We start from the raw sequence: 22,865 nt of genomic DNA on the forward strand, positions 1-22,865 counted from the left end.
GATGGGACTATCTTGGCTGGATTCAGCATCTGGGTCGTCTTCTTCTTTAGGATCGCAAGCCACAATAGCCTCCTCGTCTTCGGCAGGACTCAGACCCCCGCGAGTCATCGGAGGCTTCTTGGGTCCAGCAGGGCGCCCTCTTGTTGTAGTGCTGGGCCATCATCAAGAACATCCAGAAGCTCCAAAGGCATCTGCTGAAATCTGATAGCCTTTGTAAGCGTTAACGACTTTGCACCATGAACTGTCTTCACAATAGCTTTTACGAAACAAGATGGAAATGGCGATGGAGATGGAGGGATTTTACAGGTGCAGAGGCTCTTCCCATGGCAGCAGCATGGTCATCATCCCACATCATTATGGTCATTATCCATATACCATCACCAAGCATACGATCATGATCATCATGGACATCCTCTCTCTCTCTCTCTCTCTAAAAAAGTTTATTCTCTCTAATATTCCATATGAAAAATAGTATTAAGCCATAAAATCAAGAAGAGTCCTTCTCTCCCTCACCAAGATTATACTTTCACCTTTTCTCTCTCGCACACACTCTATGATCAAAATAATGCCAATATCTTTTTCTTCCTCATGATTCTAGTACTCAAGATGATCTCAAAATCTAGAAAGAATCATGCATACTACAAATCTCTTTTCTTGCAAGAAATGTGTATGGATTAGGCATTAGACTTCTAATTAAGAGCTTGTGAGCAAGGAAAAGATTGAAGCTTCTCATCTCGTCGTGATGGTGGCTAATTGTTAGCATAGCCTTGCTAACATGGGGGAACACAGATGCTCCTACACACATAGCCATGAAGTACACATGTGTACACACATGAGCATGGAGTAGGAGGCATGGATCAAGAACAAGATAAAAGATACAACATAAACATACAAGCAAAACATCATAGTGTATTCCATATCCATCATGTATATTGTGTATCCAAGAACCATGTATATCACATATTATGTGTCCAAGAATCATGTGTATTAACCATGTACATACTATATTCATATCCAATTTGCATACAAGAGGGGATTTAAATAGGCATCCAACAATGTGACTCTTGGGATACCCATGTGACTTTTGGGTTACCTATGTGACTATTGGGCTCCCATAACATCTACAAGATCCTAACTCCCCACTAGCCCTCTTGTAACCACTTCTTGATATGACATCTTGTATAATAACCAAATCCCACAACTCATTAGCCTAAGCTAATGCTACTAATGCTGGGGGGTGTTCACACCCAAGCTAATGCTAAAATGCTAGGGGGTGTACACACCCGTCAACATCTCCACCCTTAAGAGAGGAGCTAGGCATCCTCTTAGGGGTGGTGAGTTTCAAGTGGAAGGGACCACCTTGAGCGTCCCCACACTTGAAAGGGAGTTATGCATCCACAAATTGGGGAAGTGTCACCAATATGTCAACGAGAAAAGTGAGCATTCGGGTTGAAATTAATGAGGCTAACACCAAGGGAGGCGAGGGTTGTAATGAAAAAGACCACCATGAGCATGTCCTCGGTTGAGAGGGGAGCTTTGCTTCTGCAAAATTTTGGAGGGGTTAAACAAGGAACACTAAGGAAGGGAGTGGAAAGTAACAAAGTAACACCCAGGGAGGTGCTAGTGAGAATTCATGGAGCGAATATGGGTTACAAGGGGTTCTAAAAGGAGCTATGGTGGCGAAAAAAGGTTCAATGATAGGTGGCGAGGGACCTAGAAAGGATCTTTGTAACCCCAGGGAGGATTATCAAACTGATTAGAGGGGTTAGGAACACATGTAAGGGATTCTTGGGAGCTAATATGGCATTTGCTAAGGATACCTAGGAGGTGTTATAGCAAAGATCAAAGAACCTCCAAGGGAGGTGTACACGATTGCTGGTAATGTATGAATGATGACAAAACCTTTGGCAAGAGAGGGACTCAGAGATGAGGCTAAAATAATGTCCGCCCAAGGAAGTGGTAATCCTTAGTGAAAGTTTTCCAAAAAAACTAAGAAACTTCCAAGCAATGGGTCATACCATGGACCAAGCTTATGCGCACCATGCCCCCCCCATCTAGAAATGTACTTGGAAGGGCTATCAATGTTGAGGCTAAGGAAAGGAAGTATCACCCAAGGAGGTGAAGAGGGAATATAAGGCTAGAATTGAGGCTTTCATCCCCAAAAAATATTTTAGATCGGTAAATCATCATCCAAGAAGGTGGGTAAAGCATTGGGAACCTTTGGAATTAAGGGGGGAACCTACCCTAAGAAGTAGGCATGTGATAAGTAAGTTCTCCAAATTGCATCTAATCTTTGCCACACTATTGTTGTAGGAGTCTTTGGGGACCTCCTTGTGAAGATTATGGCCCATTCGGAAACACTTCCACTACGTTAAATGGTCCCACCCGTCTTTGCTGAAGATTTCCTAGGAAGTTGCCATACCTAGAATCATAGGCGAGGACAAACTCACCTTATTTGAACACTTTTGACTTGAGGAAGTCATCATGGTAAGCCTTCCTCCTTAGTTGTGTGGCCTCTACACATTGCATGGACATCCTTCATATCTCATCCAAACATTCCAAATGAAGTACCTTGTGCTCAAGGATTCTTGTTCCCCCAGTCTTTTAGCTATGGCTACCCTAAGGAGAGGCAACTCGAGCTCCATTGGGAAGATTACTTTTGTTCCATATACCAATATAAGTGTAACAAACCCGGCATGAATGATGTGAATGGAAACAGGGATGTAGCAGATCAATCCCATAATGGATGTAAGCCTAAAGCTTGGTGAAAGCTTCAAACTTCTCTCTGGTAAGAGGTGTTGTAAAACCATTTGCCACATTGCTATGCATAGCCACATATGCTAAGTCAATCTCTCAAGCATGAAGCCTCTCTCTGACATAATAATAATGCACCTCAATGTGCTTTTTTGTGAGCATGAAAGACGGGGTTTCTCAGAATTGCCAATGCACTCTGAATGTCAGTGAGAATGGTAGTAGGAGACTAATGTCTCCTCACACCAAGTTTAGACAATAGCATTTAAGCCAAACACATCCGACTATGGCTATAAAGATTGCTTTGTATTCAATTTTCACAGCTACAAGTGGCCACTGAAGGTTGCTTCTTGTTGAGCCATGAAATGCATGAATCACCGAGAAAAAAACCGTTACCACTAGTTGACACACGAGTGTCATAGCAACCTACCCAATCGCTTTGTCTGTATAAGCATGTAAGGTAAGATGGGATGCACTACCATAGTACAATCCAAGGTCATTATGCTTTTAAGGTAGCGAAATACACATTTAACCACTTGTGCCAATGCTTAGTGTCAGGGAAATGCAAGAACCTGCTTAACTATGAGACCACAAATTGAATATCTGGTCGAGTATTGCGGTATATGAAGCATCCAATAGCCTGCTGATAAAGAGTAGTATCATATGGCCCTCCAACATCATCAAGTGAAAACCTAAAATCACTTTCTATGGGAGTGGAAATAGGTTTGCAGTTAACCATATAAAACCACTGAAGTAACTATTCAATGTATTTGAATTGGCTCATAATAATACCTACCTCAACATGAACAAAATGTATGCCAAGATAATATTGCACATGGCCAAAAATCAGCAACATCAAAAGAGCACTGCAAATAGGCCTTAAAGGTTGAAATATGTTCCTCATTAGGTCTAGTTAAAAGCATGTCACATCAACATAAAAGAATCAAGATTAACAAATCATCTCCATTCCTGCGAACATAGAGTATGTGCGCTTTTTGTCGGGAAACCTAAGAGCAATCAAATGAGCATGTATCTTTTTATACCAAGCTCGAGGTACCTATTTTAAACCATAGAGGGCTTTCAACAAACGGCACACTTTGCTCTTTGACCCTTCCTAAACAAAACTTGGAGGTTGTGTAACATACACTTCCTCATGCACTTCATTGTTCAAGAAAGCGTTTTTGACATCCAACTACTACTGATGCACATGCCAACCATGATGAGCTGCTAAAGCAACAATAATACTAATGGTAGTCATACGTGAAGTAGGTGTGCAAAAGTTTCTTCATAATCAATCCCTTCTTGTTGGGAATACCCTTTTGAAACAAGCGAGCCTTGTATTGGTCAATGCTACCATTAGACTTTATTTTAAGTTGTAGACCCGCTTAGTACCAATAGCATACTTGCCAGGTGGTAAGTAGCATAAATCCCAAGTGTTGTTTTTATGGATAGAATCCAACTCTGAATACATACATAAATCTAATGCTCATCATCAAGAGCATCAATATAAGAAAGTGGCTCTTCATTGCATGCAGTGGCAATGAGAGAATGATTCATAATATGAGCCGATGAATGGCGAGAACCTGCATGTGTGCGACCATGCATAGGTGTAGACATTTTGTTATCTTACAAAGTTTGTAATAGGGTAATTCTGTGAAAGTGCAGGTTTTGACCCCGTGAAGTTGCAAGTTTTTTAGGCCGTGAAAGGTTATTCTGTGAAATGGCCTAAACCTAAAAGTGTAGGTTTTGACCCTGATGGTTTTTGATTGAAATGATTCTATGGGTTAGCTAGGGCATGACATGCGAGCAACACATTCTTGTGCACTTATGCTTCACATCCAGAGGGGTGAAAAGAGCATTGTGAGTTTGTCTTTGATGCGCTCATAAGTCTCCATTGTAGATGTGGGAATTTATTCTTGACTTTTTGGCTCACATGTTGTCGAGGCAGTAGATAAAACTTCTCATTGGTTACCATTGGGGTTGCTTAAACACACAAGCTCTTGTGTAGGTGTGCTGAATGCACGAGAGTGGTTGAGTGACTTGCTTGGTGTTGCTTGGGCCTCCATTCTTGTCGAACTTTAGGTGAAGCTATTGGGGTTGAATTCAGTGTGGTGAGGCTTTCTTCACGTTGTTTGATTTTGGCAACCATATGATGGGATTACCATCATAGTATCCTTGTTGTTGAAGCACATGCACAAGCACCCATCTTTGATAAACATTATAAGTTGGTGGCTGATGCTTTTGGTGCTAAGACTTTCTTCTATGTGTAAGCTTAGGGGACTTTGTGACGCGCTTGGAAATCCAAGTGGTGGTACCCTTGTGCTTGCAGTAATGTTTTGGGTACCCACACTTGTTGACTTGGTGGAGTTCTTTGAGGAACTTGCATAGGCTTTTGTGGATGATGTTGTGGAGTACTTTTCTTTTTCCCTGGCTTCTGAGTGCTACGTTGAGGAAGAGGCTTTGACTATCGAGGCACCCAAATTTGATTGGCACCCTCATAGTAGCCTTGAGCTATAAGTAGCTGCTTCTTCACCCACATAGTAGCCTTGAGCTACAAGTAGCTGCTTCTTCACCCACATAGTAGCCTTGAGCTACAAGTAGCTGCTTCTTTACCCACATCTTGATACTATTAAGATTAAGATATCTTGATTTTTGTTATCTTGGTAGAGTTTTCCTTTGGGTTGATGTGGAAGGTTTGGGGCCCTCAACTTTGATTGGCGCTAAGGCTATAGGTTTGAGACTCATGGGCATTGTTGACGATGATGAGGGTAGAGTCTCTTGTGGAGTGGCTATCGATGATGAGGCTTTCGAGCATGTGGTTGTCTCCTTTGGTTGGTTTTGTCGATGAAGAGGCATAGGCTCCGGGGCTTTTCCTTTGAGTTCCTTGTTAGAGATAGATGGTTGCATTGTGGGAAATTCATCAGGAATAGCTATTGATTACGAGGTATTGGCATCTAATTTTGTTGGTGTGAGGATGGGGTTGAAGGAGTAGATGCTTTATCGAGTCGATCGTTGACCAGATGGTAGGTCATTGTGTAGAGGTGCTTCTGTGGAAGAGGCTTGTAACCTTTTGCGTTTAGCATCATAGAAATCTATTAAAGTTGGATCCTCTTCCTTGCAATATGGTATTGTTAACTTTTTATCGTTGACCATCATGATGACTCTATCGCTAGCAAAACACAATGGTGCTTGGGCAATAACAATAGTCCATTTATGCCCCAAGATCAAATCTGCTTCCAACACATACTCAACCACAAAAAACTTGCAAGTAAGGGGGTTAGTTGCAATATACATTGTATGTTTAAAGTACCCCAAACATGGCATGTTCAAGTCTTGTGTAAAGGGAATTCTTTCAAGATGGGTTATGAGATTGCGTTCTCGTGTTGGATAAAGCTGTGTTTGAGCTGTGATGATTTTATTTGAAATTTCCAATCCAACCAGAATCCTAGGGATCTTTTCACTAAGACATGCTGGAAGTTCCAGCTCCTTCAAGGTCTCTTTCTCCCATAATAGCAATTGTACATTGCCTGCAGGAGTGTTCAAGGTGACCATTTGTATGGATTCATCTATTGAATACAATGAGTCATGTATCCAAGTTCCACCAAGGATGACATCATACGCAAGGGAATCTAGGGTAACATGAAATGTAAATTCTACATGTCCACTGATTGTTTGAGTAGTATAGCTAAAGTAATATAGAACTTCAATGCTTTGTCCATTGGCTCCTCTTGCAAGACCATTGTCTGTAGGGATAAGTTTAGGTTGCCCCAATGACACCCAAGTGTCTATTGTCATGATGTTATGACTAGCGCGGGGGCTAATTAACGCTCGTTTGCGCTTAACATCATTGCTTGTAGGGAAATCCAACCATATCATGATAGAATCTTCTAGAGGAACCATGGATGTTTTAGTTTTTGTTCTAGCTTCAGATCCCGTTTCTGTTTCATATTCCCATTCACTTTCATCCTCTTTTTGGCTCTTAGCTTTTTCAAGAATACCCAATGTGTACAACACTGGCACACTTGGCCCTCTGACAATTCTAAATGAGGTCAGTTTGGAAACTTGTGAATCCTTATAGTCCTATTCTATGGAGCTCTTTATGTCTTGGTATAACTCATTTTGAGCCCTTCAAGGTGCAAGTGCTGATATTATGATGGCTTCACCATGAGAGAAGAGCATTCCTCCAAATGAGGTTTTGAGAGACTGCTTTAATTTTGTAAGAAAATTATCGAATTCCTCACTTGCATTCTCAACCGCATAATTCGTGCAATCTGTCTTAAATGACTCTTATGTAGAGAGTATGTCTTCCTCTTGAAAGGGAAAGTGGTACTCCTCTGGGCTTTGTATTTTGGTTGCTTTTTTAGGATTGGCATTATGAGGGTCAATCACAACCAGTGATCCTGTAAGACATTCAACCAAGCTAAGCATGCTCTCTTGAGCTTGCTTTTTACGTTCTACATATGTCATGTGATCATTATTATCAATTTGGGGTGGTTGGATGGGTTCTAGTTTCTTGATTGATCTATTAAGTGCACTGAGTGACGAATCAAAACATGTTTCATCCTCACTTAGTGATGTACTAGAACTTGTTTCATTTTCTGACTTCTTTGGATTGCCAGTTTTTCATTATGGTTGCCCATGCGACGAGATCAAATTTTCTTTTGGGCTTTTGTACCATATGTTGCACATATGGGTTTTGAGGTTTATGTGGTGGCTTTTGATGTGGATGCATCTACATCATGTGTAGCTTTTGGCTCTTTTGGGTTTATGACCTCCACAGGCTCCTTTTCCTATGTTTTTGATAGTCTATTGTCCCTTGTTTTTCTTGGGTTTAGAAGGTTTTGTTTTCTGTTTTGGGTTATGCTTTAAAGCATATTCTTCTACTTATGTTGATTTTTTTTGTCTTTTGCATTCTTTTTTACCATTTCTTGTGCCTTGGCTTGTAAGCGTGTAAGCACATTCAAGGATACCGTGGACAATTGCCTGTTTTGTACACTTAAGATGTTAAGAGTTGTATTTTGTAAGACAAGTTGCATTTGAAGCAACTCATCTTGGGCAATCTTGGAACATGTGATAAATGCCACATCGTTCACATGGGTCACAAAGTGTCAATGACTATGTGTAGTCTACCACCTTGTGAGGTCCATGACAATAGAAACACTGAAGTGTTCGATTAACTGCTTCCTGAGTAGTTTCTACCCTTTTTATTGTTTCTGTTTGGTGCACGGGAGATGGAGGTTTTGAGTTAATTGTGGATGAAGTGTGACACTTTTTAGTATCATGGTCAAATGTTTTACAATATTTATAGTATAGAAAAACAGGTGCCTCGTATATGCACAATGGGGATTGGGATGATCATAGGTGATTGCACTCAACACAAGCCATTTTGTTCCTCACTTGTAGAGGCATTAAGGATGTTTGGTTTTAAAGGATCTCATCCTCTCTTAGAGATGTCGATTGAAAGCTTTTAAGCAAGGCTGCATAGAATTTGGGGAATGACAATTCCGAGATTGATCTTTCTTTTGTCATTGCTTCACTTGGTTTAGATGAGGAATACCTCGGAGCATTATCATATTCTAGCATGTTGTCATCTAAACGTATTGCTTCCTTACAACATTGATTGAATGTTTTTGGATTGGATACAATGATCAAGTTGTGTAAGCTATTATTCTTTAAGTTCATCATGGCTCTTCAATTGTATATCGTTTAAATTTTCCCATGGCTATATCGTGAGTCCAAGAGTTTTATCCGAAGGATAAAGTCTCTAATGGATTCATTTGGTTGATGCTCAATTGAATAGAGTTCTTTTGCTGCACTCCACCGATTACCTTGTCTAAAAAAGCCATGGAGGATAAGGCTATTTTCAAGGTTTTGAAGTTGGTCTTATTTTTGCCGGCATCAATGTGATGAACCATCGACGAGCCTTTCCCTCTAAGCATAGGTTCAATGCATTTACCTTGGTAGGACACTTGGGATTTCCAAAGACTTCACATCTCTGTTCAAACATTTGAATGAATTGAACAGGGTTTGTTGTTCCATTGTATTTGTCCATAATTTTAAAAATTTATACGGCTGTATTTTTGTATGTCACTAAGGCTATATGTGAGTGCTCTTGTTGGGAGAGACTCACTTAGTCCTTGGGCTACCCCCTTTCCTAGACTAGTCAATATGTCCAAGGTGTGGGCATCCAGGAAAGGATTGGTACCTATAGGATTTGTGGAGATGTTAGGTAAGGGACCAAAGCCCAGTTAGGGGGTGTAAAACCCGATGACATGCTTGTTATAGGCATGGCCAATGGCATTGGGAGGTGCATTTACGACATAGAACTCAATGGCTCGAAGATGTTAGCCATTGGGTTCACTCCTTGTGTGATTCCTGGCAATCCCTCTATCGTTGCCATGTCGGATTGCCTAAATGCTCCTTAATGAGCAAACACAACTTTTTTATTTATTTTTTTGCTTCTGATATTCTCTCACAGCCCGTTATAGCCTCAAGAGGCCTGGCGTTCTCTTCGTTGGGTCAAACGGGTGTCCGTTCACCCTAATTAGCTTAGGCGCTATACGCATGTGCGACGACCTCTTAAAGATAATTTTTTGGAAAAAGCGTATGCTAGTAACTTTCCACATGAACGAGGAGGTCCTAAAACCTATTTCCATCACTGTCTCAAGACGAAAAAAAATTTTGAGAATTTTTTTCCATGTTTCGCAGCACATTTTTTAGGGTGTTCGAAAAGGAATTTTGAAAAACTCTGTATGAGAGAGTTGTAGTATTTTTAGAGTAATATAACTTTGTTTCCCTGAGTTGTCCGTGATTTTGTCGTTTAGACTCTCAAAAAGTAGCCCGAATATGGTTCGTCGTCATTTTCGCGCTGTTTTTTAATGATTTTTCATGGTTTTTTGGCTGTTTTTGGCCTCGATTTCTGGGTCAAATTATGAGGCTACTGGTCAGAGGCCAAAACGATTGATTTTCACTTCGAACAGCCAAGTCCAAAGTTGAAGAGCTCGATGTTAGCTTTTCGATGAGCCCTAGGGTTTAGGAGATACGGGCCTCCAAACAGGGGTGTTTTCCAGAGTCTTTTTTTTTTGGCCGCCGGACCCCCTTTCACATCGTGAACTAGCAGGGTATAGTTCACGACGTGAAGCGGACTTCACGAAAAAATTAATTTTTTTTTAATTTTACCGCATGCACGAAGGGTTTCACGGCGTGAAGTGGACTTCACGAAAAAGTTAAATTTGATTTTTTTATATATATACATGGCCATAAGTGTTCACAGTCACTTAAACTGTGGCCGACTGGGCACTTTAGGCTTATAAGAGGCCTAATGCTATTATAATGTATACTCTCATATATATCCACGAAGTACGTTACTTAGGACTTCATCCTAACTTAATACCACACGCTCTTGAAGTGGGAATCGCCATAAATACTCTGTCACACCATTACGGGCGCTCATCCAAGTTGTAGCTCTGGACACTATTGCTTCATACCTTGAATGTATGACCCTTTGATATATCTATCGTGACTCCTTGATGTAAGATAATGGCGGTAGATCTTGTTAACCCTAGAATTGGGTTAACAACACAATATACATGATGGTGGATATGGAATACACTATGATGTTTTGCTTGTATGTTTATGTTGTATCTTTTATCTTGTTCTTGACCCATGCCTCCTACTCCATGCTCATGTGTACATGTGTACTTCATGGCTATGTGTGTTTCCCCACGTTAACAAGGCTATGCTAACAGGAGACGCTTACCAAAGTTCTTGACCAAGTGTCCCGGTCAAAGTTTACAATGGCAGCAAGATAAGAAAGTGTTCGAGCTCGATGCGGAATAGAAGCTCCTCGCTATTTTGGCAAGGAATGAAGAATATTGATTCATAAGAACCATAATCAATCTAATGAGTTGGCATAAAATTTAGGGAGTCCCTTACCCTTTTCTCCTTGAATATTTTTCCTTACTTATATTTGAAGGAAAAAAAAAGATATGAAAGTGTGCATTAACACATATATGCATTCCTGCCCTCCCTCCCAAATTCCTCTTTAATTTTATTAATGAACATCCCCCTCATGTTTGTTCCTTAGAAAAAATAATAATAATAAAACCTGGACCATTGAAAACCAAACCAAATAAACTCGTGCCTGAAAAATCCTTCCCCCCTTGTGCCTTTGAATTTTGAAAAAAATGCTCATTCTCTTTATTTTTCTTTTCAAGAAAACATGCCCCTCCCTTTTGTATGATGACACCCAATGTTGGTACCAAAATAGCATCGTGACAGTGGTTCTACATCGAAAAATAATAATATTCTATCAATCTTTTATGGCAATTTTGCTGTTGTAAAATTTTATTGCAATATTTTATGAGCACTTTATAAGTGTTGTTATATATATCAGGTTCGTAATTCTTTTAGCCATTACCAAAGTGTGTGTGTGTGTGTGTGTGTGTGTGTGTTTCTCAAATTTGAAAGGGTTAGGAGTTTCCATTAGTTTCTTTTGATGTAAAACGATGAACCTTATTTTAAGGTTATAAAATGCCATGTAAAGACAAATATTTTCAAGAAATAGAAGAAAGGGAGGAGAGGAGATTCATGGGATTTTAGGTGGTTGGGGAGGTAACAACCTCTTTCTTCCTTTATCAAACCATGTCATGTGTCTTTCTATCACACTTGCATTGGCACAAACTCTTGTTCTTGCTTCTCTCTTTGTTAATTAAAGAGTGAAGATGGCAAGTAAAGGGGGAGGCAATCGCGCCACCACCCCACAGGCGGAGGGAAAGCCATGAGGGATGGACTTGGTGTAGCCGATTGGCATATAGTTGAGGCCTCCATGCTATGCTATGCGTATACAAGATACTTCGGTGGCTAATGCAATGTCTTGGTGCACTTACCTAGAGGGCAGGGCATAAGCATTGGCTGTAGTGCACTTGGCTTATATACAAACAATAAGAAAACAAACAATCAAGAAATATGTTTGCATACATATCAAACATCCACACACATGACAAAACACTTACACACACCACTTACACGCACAACAACCATACACACACTGACATACAATCATTCACAGAAACACATACACGCACAACAACCATACACACACCCACATACAATCATTCATAGAAAAATAACAAAAAATATTCTCCTTCCCCCTTTCTTCCCCCCCCCCCTTATGTTTTTTTCTCCCATTATCCATCTTCGTAAACAACAAAGTATGGTGCCCAAAACCTCTCCATCGTCATTGCACATACACATACAATCACACCCAAAGTGAGCCTCTTCATTGAGCCAGTTGGTGCCTAAAACCTGTCATGATCAACAATCACACACCCACATTCACATCCGCCACCATTTGTGTCTGTTTTCCACGACCTAGGTAGGTATGTGCATGCATGGATCGCTACCTTGTATCTCATCTCATGGGGTGTAGATCTCGCATTTTGTCATTTGATTCGCTATTTAACCATAGTTTCTATGTGTGGGCTTGCCCACGTTTGTTAGCGTGTGTGTACACATGTTTGTTTTGCAGGCACTTTGACCACATGCTCTTGTTTGGTGGCCCTATTATGATGGTGGTTCAATCTGACACTCTTATTCCTGCTGTCATAGTGTGTATGTGATTAGGATGATCTATTTTGTAGGTTCCCTTCACATGGTCTCCTCCAAGATTTTCCTTGTTGTTGGTGCTTTCCTCCTCCTCGAAGGTGAACCATAGTTTCTATGTGTGGGCTTGCCCACGTTCGTTCATGTCTGTGGGGTTTTGTGATTGCAGGTTACCTTGCATGCTTCTAGGGCTTTTCATTTCCATTGTTGACTATGCTTATTACGATCCACCCCCCTACCTAGTGATCACATACCATCGTTTTTTCTTTTCTTTTCATTGTTTTACAGGTGTTTATGAGGTAGTCGTCTCTCTCACCGTTTCCTAGGTATTTTTCGTGCTGCATTAATATTGATGTTGTTTGGATGGTTAATAAAAACCTATATGCTCCCCTCTCATCCCCATATATTTTCCTTGTCCCACGTTATATATGTGGATTTGCATGTGTTATGTCGAACTCTCATTCGAGCATGTTGTGGGTATTATTCACGTTGCACATGTGTTATTATTTTCATCGTATGAGTATGTATGGATACGATGATCCTCTTATCCTTTTATTGGTAATCATCCCACTCCTTAGCTCCTAACAATATGGATTTCACATGGTTTATTGGTGATGTAGCTCTACAAGCATTCATCTACGTGGGATCTTTCGAGGAAAGGATCCATACATGTATTAAGACTTTCGAAGAAGGCAAAGTGCGGTCCTTCACCGCCAAGACATGGCACGATCCCATTTCCTATGAGAGTATCAAACTTAGGGAATCTTCTTCATTAGAATACTAATCTAGGAAGTTAGCCACCATTGCCACATCAGTCCAGGACTCCTCCTTTTGAGGAAACCCTTCTTCAAAACTTTTCATGGAGGAAATTACACTATCCTCGGGTAATTGGAAATCTCAGAATTTATACCATTTACATCTATCACTTTCGTGCTTATTTCTCCTTGCTCAAATCTAATCCCTCCTCCATTCCCATTTTATCTTTTTCATAATCTAACCTTCTAATATTTAAGCCCACCCCTTTCATTGATGAGCTCTCTTTGGAAAGCCTTCCTTTTTGTCATCCCACTTCCATTCTTCTTCTTTCCTATATCCGCCTCTGGTCACCTCCTTTGATGAGTCCACCCTTTCTACTTACCATGAGTCATTCCCCCATAACCACATTTTTTTAAAATTTTGCTTTCCCATTACTTCCCTTATCCTAGGTTGTATCTTCACCTAAGTTGGTCAAGTGTTCTCCTGACCCTCCTCCAAATGTTTAATACAATCCTTTGTATGATGGGGGAATAGTCTGTAGAAGACAGTGGTCTAAGTTTGACACTCTCATAGGTCCCATTATCAATTGGCCATTCATCTCAAGAGATTGGATTGTTTCTTGCAACTACTACCAAAACTACCAGTCCTTTTATGATATACAACATACTAGTGGTGATCCCTCGATGAAGTTGGCAGATCACTTTTGTCGCTTTTTGGCTTTCATGTAAAGGGAATATCCAACACTCCACATTAATATCAATGAAGATGTCAGATGTTAGGATGTTGATGGTTTAAACTTTCATACACAAGCCCATGAGTAGCCGTTCTACAGTCTTCTAGTGGAGCGTATGTGCACAATGCAATATCTCGAGAATGCTCTGTCATACTACTCTGATGATGTGACTCAAGGTTAAGATAGATGTAGAGCCATGGGCTCGTTTCGCATAGGCACAAACATGGCTAAGCTTCCAAGTGCTTAATGGGTTGTGTATTGCATAGTTGGAGTGATGATACCACCCTCTTGTTATATGCACATTATGTGTGCATATACTAGGAGGCTAACCCACATTAGGCTTGTGAGCATGGGAGCATGTGAACAAGCTCTAGTGGAGCATGGGTTAGGACTAACCTTAAGGGTTAAGGTTAGGTTCAGGCATCCAAGGGTCACACATGGGAAATGGAGAGTCAAGAGTCACTTGAGGGCCCTCCTATATAATAGGGGCATTGGGCATACTCAAGGGAGGCTTGGGGGGCTTGGAGACCAAGGCTATGTTATCTTGAGGCTTAGGCTATGGTCTCTTGATGTTAGCTTGAGGCTAGGTTATGTTACGCTCTCTTTTGTAGAGGATCATAACTACTCACCTACTATTTCACACTTTAGCTACATGCTATTGGATTGGAGTTATACCTCTTGATGATGGTATGGGACATCAAGGTAAAGGTATGATGTATTTCATTATATTTCATGTGTGCATCTCTTGGGCTCGCGGGTGGATGAGTTTATGCCTGATTTATGCATGTTTATGCATAACAATTATCTAGAGAGATCTTAGGGTTTTAACAGTGGTATTAGAGCAATCTCTAGTTAATTGTTGTTGATTTTTCTTTCTTATTGTAATTTTTGATAAAATTTTTTTAAGTAAATTTTAATATTTACTAATAAAAAATATTATTTTATTGATTTATGTTGATGATTTGTATGTGGATCGTCGATATGGCGATTGGAACACGTGTTACTACTATTCAATGGACGAATCGACGTTGCGTGGGAATTTCGTGAGTTTAATGCTATTTTTTTCTATTTTTTATGGTTTAAAATAAGCATTAATGAAGATTTTTTATGAAAATACCACATATTTTATTGTGGATATTTTTGGTAGAATGGATTCCCTAAATTGCTAGAAATTTTAGGATTTTTTTCCTAATTTTTAAAATTTTTTTGAGCATTTGTATGTTTAAAATGTATTTTTTATACATTTTTGTGGGTTTTTCCGCGAGTATGCGATCAAATTTCTGCCGATTTTCTGCTAAAATACAATAGGGGGCAGCATGTTGATGCATTGAATGCTCTCTCGTGTGCGTGGGACCCTCTTCGTCTCTCAATTTTGAATTTTCCGTCTATTTTCCTCTCGCGTGTATAAACACCTCTTAAAAAAACCCTTTTTTTAATTAATGTTAATCATAATTAGGAGTTAATTATGATTAACAAGATTAATTAAAAAATTAATCAAATGTTAATCCTGATTACAGAGAAGGAGGGGGTGGAGAGATTCCATGGAAATGGAGTGAAGGAGAAAGGAGAGTGGAGAGGGAAGAGAGAGAACCTCCTATCTCTCAATTCTGCGCACAGGCGGCGGGGGGGGGGGGGGGTTGCATAGCAGTCTCGCCGGCGGAAACACGTTCCCCTCCTAAAAAAACTTCCATAAGCTTTTTAATAAAGCGTATTAAACTTTGTTTTAAAGTTTTTGAAAATTTTTCAAAAAAAAAAGCCTTAAAATAGAGACAATTAGACATTTGAGAAAAAAAAATCTCTGAAAATTTTTGAAATTTTCTCTTAAAAACTTTTTGCTTTTCATCTTCTAGGAAACCTTTTGGCTTTCCGAATTTCGAAAAATCTTTTGACCTTTCGGATTCCGGAAACTTTTGACCTTTCACATTCTGATTTTTTTTTGTCTTTTCATTTTCTCGAAACTGTTGACTTTCCGTATTCCGAGAGAACTGTTGGGATTCTGAATTTTTTTGACCGTTTGTATTCTAAATGCGTTCAGGGTAAATTACAAAATTCCTAAAAATTAGTGAAAAATTAGACAAAGGTTATTTTAAATTTCTAAAAAATGTGGGGTTGGTGTTTGGCATGTGGTGTGTCCATTCGGGCACACGTGACCATTCAAATTCCTTTAAAAATATATATTTTTGATCTAAAAATTTAGAAAATCCAATAAAATTGTAAATTTTCATTGGATTTGAGAATTATCGGGAGAAACTGGAAATTTCGTGAATGATGGGATTCTTAAGAGAAATTAGGAATATTCTAGAAATTATTTTTAGAAATCATAAAAATCTGTTTTTAAAAAATATCAATGGTATTTTGACAAAATTATTTGCTATTTTTTTTGGAAAAATATAGGTTTGGAATGCCATAAGATAGATTTGGTGGAATTCAAAATTATCATATTTTGAGGCCCTATAAAATTGGAGAAAATTAGAAAATTAGAAAAAAAATCATGATAATTCTTTTTTTTCGAGAATTTAATATTTTCGAGGGTTATTTAATGTTGAAGTACGTTTTCTCGTGCTGACATTAGATAGATGCGGGTTATTCGCATATTATTAATATGATTAGACCTCGAATTAGTAGATATTTCTGTTTGGATCTAAAGAACTTGCGTTCAAAGTGTGTTTCACCTTTGATACTTTTTCATGATAATTTATTTTGTACTTATTTAAGTGTGGTTTATGCTTAATTTCTTAAGCCTAAGACAAATTCTATGATGGGTTAGTTGATCTATTTGTTTTGGTGGATTTTATTGGTTAGTTGATCTATTTGTTTTGGTGGATTTTATTGGATATTTTCTAACTTTTATTTGGACTCATGAGGTTCTGCCTAGATCATTTGTGTCTAGGGGTTTTTTAATGAGTGTTACACACATGTGTTTCACTTGCTTACTTTGGAGTTTTGCTTGAACAACAACACGTTCATATACTCCGGATTGATGAGTTGGCCACCAATTTTAATGCTTCTTTTGACATGATTAATGTCCATTAGATGGTATGCATTGATTTTTATGATCAACTATGGTTTTCATGGATTCGAGAAGCTTCTATGCTTTTATCCATGGTTTTATAAAGATATTTTGATCTTTGGATAATTTCATGTGCTTTGAAGGTAGCATTTTGCCTTCATTTTTTGCACGTAATTTTGGACTATGTTCCTTGTACTCTTATACATATTCCAACTCGGATACCTAGTTGCTTATGTATCTAGGTGAGTTATTTTTCTACCCTAACTTTATTGTTTATTGGGTAGTATCATTAGAAAGGTGTCAATAATTCAATTTCTTTTCCAATGATGCACTCAGAAAGAGTTATTCCTTGATGTAGTCTCAGATATATAGAGACAGGTTTTAGTATGTGAAAGTCTGGGATAAGGCCATTTTATTCCTTTTATATAGGATTTTATTCATATTTCCTAGACGGCATACTAGGGAGTTTCAGATTGGTAAGGTATGTATGGGTGGTATCATGGTGGTATGGGACGCTAGCGATCTCTCACATATATTATCTTATGGGAAAATTTGGGGCTCAAGATTGTTGCTTTACTTACATCATAGCATGTTGACCTCAACATTCAAAGACAATTTCATTCTCTAAATTCAGTAGAACTTATAGTGTGGGCATTCTCTAGATAAACTTCTTTTATCTATAGCCTGCATGTATTGATGAGTGTAATCTCGTCGGCATTTTCACTTGTTGAAATCTCTTTCTTTAGAGTTCAACGAGTTTATCTTGTTGTGTTTGGATTAAGGAAATTCGGATTTTTCCTTTGTTGGCATTTCTTTCTCTAGTTCCGTACTTTAGGTGATTTATACAGTCAACCTGATGGTTTACGGATGGACATATGTGACTCATCGAGACGATGATGACTCTCTATGTTGATATGGGTAACTTGGGACATCGATTATTCCCTGTGCAGATGTGGGTACGTCGGGGCACCGATGAATCCCTGGTTCCTGCTGTTATAATACCATGTTTTCCTACTTTATTCCGAATGGTTTACAATGAGGAAATTACTTTGAGTATGAATTCCTCTGATCATCCGCAGTCTGATGGGCAAACAAAGCATATGAATCAGATTGTAGAGGATATGCTTCGTGTATGTATCTTTGAAAAAGCATCAAATTGGAAAAAATATATTCCAATGATTTAATTTACCTATAACAGTTTTAAACATATGGCTATTGGTTTTAGTCCGTGCATACTTATGTATGGGTATCAACCTAGGGCACCTATTGATGTCGGTCTTAAGGATATCGAGCTTGATGCATCGAGGGATTTCTTGCATGATATGCAGGAAATGCTGACCGAAGCTCGGGATTCTATCAAGAGTGCTCAGGATAGGGCATGGTTTTATGCTGATAGGGGACACTTATCTCGGTCTTTTGAACCAAGAGCGTTAGCTTATTTTAATGTTCCTAAAGATTCTCAGACTTTGTCAATAGGAGAATGCTCGAATTTATCTCCTAGATATTGTGGTCCATTTCGATTTATACATCGAATTGGCACGGTTGCGTATGAACTTAAACTACCTCCACATGTTAGAGTTCATCTAGCCTTTTATATCAATAGATTGAAAGGGAAACTGGGAGGTGAGGATAACATAGTTACCCCTCAAGAACTCGTTGAAGTCAAAGATTTATCCTATGTTCCACATGAACCTGATAAGGTACTTGAATTTAGGGAAAGGAAACTTTGTAGTGTCCCTGAGGTTAAAATTAGGTGGAAAGATAGGGAAATAGAGGATTCGACTTGGGAGTCGGTTGATATTGTTCAGTGCTCTCCTTCTTTTCATTGCAAGTGCAATGTTTTGAGAGAGGGGAAGTATGTTATATGCACATTATGTGTGCATATACTAGGAGGCTAACCCACATTAGGCTTGTGAGCATGGGAGCATATGAACAAGCTCTAGTGGAGCATAGGTTAGGACTAACCTTAAGGGTTAAGGTTAGGGTCAGGCATCCAAGGTTCACACATGGGAAATGGAGAGTCAAGAGTCACTTGAGGGCCCTCCTATATAATAGGGACATGGGGCATACTCAAGGGAGGCTTGGGGGGCTTGGAGACCAAGGCTGTGTTATCTTGAGGCTTAGGCTATGGTCTCTTGATGTTAGCTTGAGGCTAAGCTATGTTATGCTCTCTTGTGTAGAGGATCATAACTACTCACCTACCATTTCACACTTTAGCTATATGCTATTGGATTGGAGTTATACCTTGATGGTATGGGACATCAAGGTAAAGGTATGATGTATTTCATTGTATTTCATGTGTGCATCCCTTGGCTCGGGGGTGGTCGGGTGGATGAGTTTATGCCTGATTTATGCATGTTTATGCATAACAATTATCTAGAGAGATCTTAGGGTTTTAACACCTCTCCTCCAATTACAAGCAATACACGATTTCATTTTCACTTGGATAGTGTGCCTTAACCGACCCCTGAGATGTGATCTCAGATACTCGGAAGGGTCCTAGGCCTCTATATTTGAGTTTCTTCTTCCTGGTGCTTCCTACACCATACATGAGGACTAGGTCCCCCTGTTTCCAGTTCTTTTTGTTTCAAGTTTTTGTCGAACCAATGCTTTTTGCATAGTTTCTCGACCATGATCCATGCGATGCAATTAGTCTGGTCTCATCAAGCTTCTCTAAATCGATTAGCCTTTTAGCTAATGCATTCTTTGTCAACAAACATTCTTGCACTGCAATCCTTAAGCTCGAAACTAGGTATTCCATAGGCATTACTGCCTCAACACCATAAGCTAGACGGAAGGAGTGTATCTCGTCACTACCTTATTTGATGTTTGGTATGCCCATAGGGCTGCTATCAGCTTATGCTCCTAGTCCGTTCGACTTGCTTCCAAGGTTTTAGTCATCAAGATAGTACACAAAATTTTGTTTGTACTCTCTGCTTGACCATTAGCTTGTGGATAATAAGGTGATGATTTTCGATGGACTACTAAGAATCCAGCAAGTAAATGATTAATCACCTCATTAATAAAATGTGAGCCCTGATCCCTAACTAATTCTAATGGGCAGCCGAATCTCGAGATAATTTGTTCATACAAGAATTTTGCTGTTGTTCGTGCATCAGCTCGCTTTAAGGCTTCTGCTTCTGTCCATTTGGTGAAATAGTTTGTGGCCACGATCACATATCGGGCTTGTGATGGATGTGCCGCTAGACTTATAGATCCAACAAAATCTACCCCCCATTTTTAGAAGGGTTGTCTTTACAATAATAGGGGTGAGCGGCATCTTGTCCCTTTGTTGTGGGATAGCAAATCGCTGACATTCTTCATACCTTTTGACAAATTCTATGGCGCAACGTAGGCCACCATAATCCTGCTTGAAGTACCTTGTGAGCCGTGATCTCTCCAGCAAAATGCCCTCCTATTATGCCTGAATGAGCTTCATCCAATAACGTAGGCCACCATAATCCTGCTTGAAGTACCTTGTGAGCCGTGATCTCTCCAACAAAATGCCCTCCTATTATGCCTGAATGAGCTCCTATTAGGTCCAACAAAATCTACCCCCCATTTTTAGAAGGGTTGTCTTTACAATAATAGGGGTGAGCGGCATCTTGTCCCTTTGTTGTGGGATAGCAAATCGCTGACATTCTTCATACCTTTTGACAAATTCTATGGCGCAACGTAGGCCACCATAATCCTGCTTGAAGTACCTTGTGAGCCGTGATCTCTCCAGCAAAATGCCCTCCTATTATGCCTGAATGAGCTTCATCCAATATCGTGATGAACTCATCTTCTCTCACACATCTTCTTAGGACATTGTCTTTACCTAGCTTATATAGTTCTCCCGCAATTAATTGATAAGGTGTAGCAAGCTTGATAAGCCACCACATTTTATCTTTGTTCAAGTGTGTGTTGTGCGAAAAACCATGTGCTACATAATCAGATATCTCCTCGCTCCATTCGGGTACCATGTCCAGTTTGAACAAACAAGCATTAGGGAGGACATCATCAACACTAGTTGCTGGTTCCCCATTTGGAATTCTTGACATATGATCGGCTAACACATGCTATGTCCCTTTTCTTATCGTGACTGTAAAGTCGAATTCCAATAGTAATAGCAACCAGTATGTGATTCTTCCCGTGGTGAAAGGCTAATTCACTAAGTATAATAAGGCTTGATGGTCCACAATGAATACAAATTTGCTGGTCAATAGGTAATGTCGACACTTCTTGACAGCGTAAACCATGGCCAATCCTTCTCTCTCTGTGGTGGTGTAATTCACCTCTGCATCATTCAATTGATAACTAGCAAAACAGACTAGATAGTCTAATTTGAACTCACCAAGCTGGGCTAGTACACATCCAATAGCAAAGTTTGGATCAATATGCACATGAAATATGAGGTCCCAATTGGGGGGTATTTTAATTGTACAGAGGTTGTAGGGACAGTTCCAAATTCCACATATTGGGTCCCCCTGGGTTGCATCACATCTATGGTAGCTGACACATGCATCCAATTTTCACTGAAGTCCGAAGGAGGAAGTGATGCATACATTTCCATTTCCTCTTCTTCCTTGGAATTTTCCATTGTGGGCTGACATATTTGTACGGATGTGGTCCGTGCCGTTGTGACCAAATCATTACCAAACAGTTGCCCTTCCATGGGGTGTGCTCTCCACATTCTCAGATCTATCTTTAAAATTTGCAAATCCCTACGCACATACACGTGATCTAATGCCCAATCATGCACCAATTTGGACTCCCTCATGAAAGGTCTCCCCAATATTATGTCATATAAGTCGGGTTAGCGCAAGAAGTCCATTACTACAAATGTATGATGGTAGCAAAACATAAAGAGTGAGTTTCACATTTTCCAAAAGTCCAATTGGTCTTGAAGATGTTCCATCTGCTATTTTAACTCGATGCATGTTGAAGGAAAAGGGTTTGCCCAATACATTTTGGGCTGAAGCAGTCAACATAGCAGTTTATGTCTTCAATCAGAGATACACAAAGGCAGTCAAGGATGTTACACCTCAAGAGGCCTACTCTGGTAAGAAACCTTCAGTTTCTCATTTCAGAACATTTGGCTGTGAATGTTATGTGCATATTCCAGATGCATCCAAGACTAAGCTAGATGCCAAAAGCTAGAAGTGTATCTTTCTTGGATATAGTTAAGAGTCGAAGGCATATTGGCTCTATGATACAGAGGCAAAAAAGACTGTGGCTAGCTGAGATGTGGTATTTGCAGAATATCCACACTCAGTGGAGCAAAGGAGGTCCATCCACTCTATTATCATAGCTGAAGAAATAGTCCACCATGAGCCCAACCCACCAGTCAGATTTCCTCTCAAGGAGGAGGAGTTTTCAGAGGATTAAGACTCACACATCACAACAGCTCTCTGCTACATCACAAGGAAAGCCACTTCCAAAGTGGGCACAACAACTCTTTGATGAGTGTAATCTAGTACCTAAGAAGCTAGAATCTTCAGTAGATGGACTACGCAGATCAAGTAGAGTAGAGGAGCAGAGAAGAGCATCTAATCTCATTGTCAATATGGCCTTGATGATCGAGATAATGGGAGCAGTGAAGGAGCCATCTACCTTGGATGAATCCTTAGCAAATCCAAAGTGGGAATCCACGATGAACTCTAAGTATGACATCATCATAAGAACACCTGGGAGCTAGTTGATCGACCACCAAACAAAAAGGTAATTGGTACCAAATGGGTTTGAAAAGCTAAGTATAAAGCTAGGTTGGTTGCACAAGGATTTGCACAGGTAGAGGGTTTTGACTTTGATGAAACCTTTGCTCCCATAGCTTGTATGACAACTATCAAGGCGATACTTGCCTTGGCTGCTCACAAAAAGCTAGTCTTTTACATGGATGTCAAATCAACATTTTTGAATGTCCAACTCAAGGAGGAGGTATATGTAGCTCAACCACCAAGTTTTGAGATGTCCGGATCAGAAAACAAAGTTTGCAGGTTGAAGAAGGCATTGTATAGGCTGAAATAGGCC

This window comes from Cibotium barometz, chromosome 31 (genome assembly GCF_041138505.1).
Source record: "Cibotium barometz isolate CiBa-2024 chromosome 31, ASM4113850v1, whole genome shotgun sequence".
Classification (NCBI taxonomy): Eukaryota; Viridiplantae; Streptophyta; class Polypodiopsida; order Cyatheales; family Cibotiaceae; genus Cibotium; species Cibotium barometz.